Source organism: Elephas maximus, chromosome 1 (assembly GCF_024166365.1).
Source record: "Elephas maximus indicus isolate mEleMax1 chromosome 1, mEleMax1 primary haplotype, whole genome shotgun sequence".
In the NCBI taxonomy this organism is placed as follows: domain Eukaryota; kingdom Metazoa; phylum Chordata; class Mammalia; order Proboscidea; family Elephantidae; genus Elephas; species Elephas maximus.
In genome coordinates this window covers 77,118,497-77,119,628 of record NC_064819.1, presented here as the reverse complement: position 1 = coordinate 77,119,628, position 1,132 = coordinate 77,118,497, and the positions used below count along the sequence as shown (strand labels likewise).

At 43.7% G+C, this 1,132-nt stretch overlaps 1 non-coding gene across 1 annotated transcript; it reads left to right on the top strand.

The window, feature by feature from the left end:
* Positions 1-774: 774 nt before the first annotated feature.
* Positions 775-848, top strand: TRNAI-AAU (transfer RNA isoleucine (anticodon AAU)). The gene has a single exon. It is a non-coding gene; the product is annotated as a tRNA-Ile (tRNA).
* Positions 849-1,132: the final 284 nt, after the last annotated feature.

Genomic DNA, 1,132 nt, shown 5'->3' with positions numbered 1-1,132 from the left:
ACCTCCACTTTTTGAATATTGCAGGCAATGATTAAAAGAATATATTGGCCAGTTAGCAAAATCTAGAGCCTTTGTTTATTTTTCCAAAACCTGATTATCAGCCAAGATGATATTCTGTACGCTTTTTCCAATTCTTGAACTGAAATTATTGACCAACCCACCATGCTGTGCAGGCACCCGGGACCCTAGAGGAGTAAAGAACGAGACAACACAGTCCTCGTCCTTAGAGAAAGGAAAGAGGGACATGAGCGGTGAATGACAACAACAACAAAAAAAAGTATCCACAGAGATCCACGCTGCAGGGCGTTTTCTCGAACACAGAGAAGGGTCATCTGCCCAGGATTTCGGAACAGGCAAGGAAGATCCACCGGGACGTTCCTTCCTGTCAGGAGGGGAATTCTCAGGACGTCAGCAGGGACCAAATCAACCAGGTCCTTCTCCTGAGGTGTCTGAATCGTTCTCAAAGGTTTGCTTCCTGGGGTAGGCTGAAGGAGCCCTCTCTAGTAATATTTCTGTTGGGATGAAATCGACGGCTCCAAAATTTCTTATTTTCCCTAGGAGAAGCGAATTCATCTCTGCTGGAGGTAGAGATTTTGTGCCTGTTTCTGCGGGAGTGAGGAAAGAGGAAATAAAAAAACATACAGAGAAGCTTGAAAAAGGAGTGTCATTTATTCATAGTTAAGATTATGTAAAAGCAAGTATCGTTTGGATGAGTGAAGAAGGTGTGAAAAACCTTCCTAGTATCTGAACATAAAAAAATCTTATCCCTCGGGTGGCCGGTTAGCTCAGTTGGTTAGAGCGTGATGCTAATAACGCCAAGGTCGCGGGTTCAATCCCCGTACTGGCCAAGGGGAAAAGTTTTCTGATTAAAAAAAAAAATCTTGCTATCCTCACTGTACACCCAGCTGCATGTTGAAAATAACCTCTGTGATATCAAATCTAGGTCAATTGTCGACTTTATTTCCCTAATCCTCAGTAGTAACACCTATACACTCTTTGTTCCCCCTCTAACGGTGGGCGGGGGAGGGGGCAGTTTTTTGGAACAAGTGATATAAAGCCTTCAGACAGAAATTTGAGTGAAGAAAACCAGGGTAAGAATGGAGATGGTTTTGGAGATGAGGTGTGCCTCTGA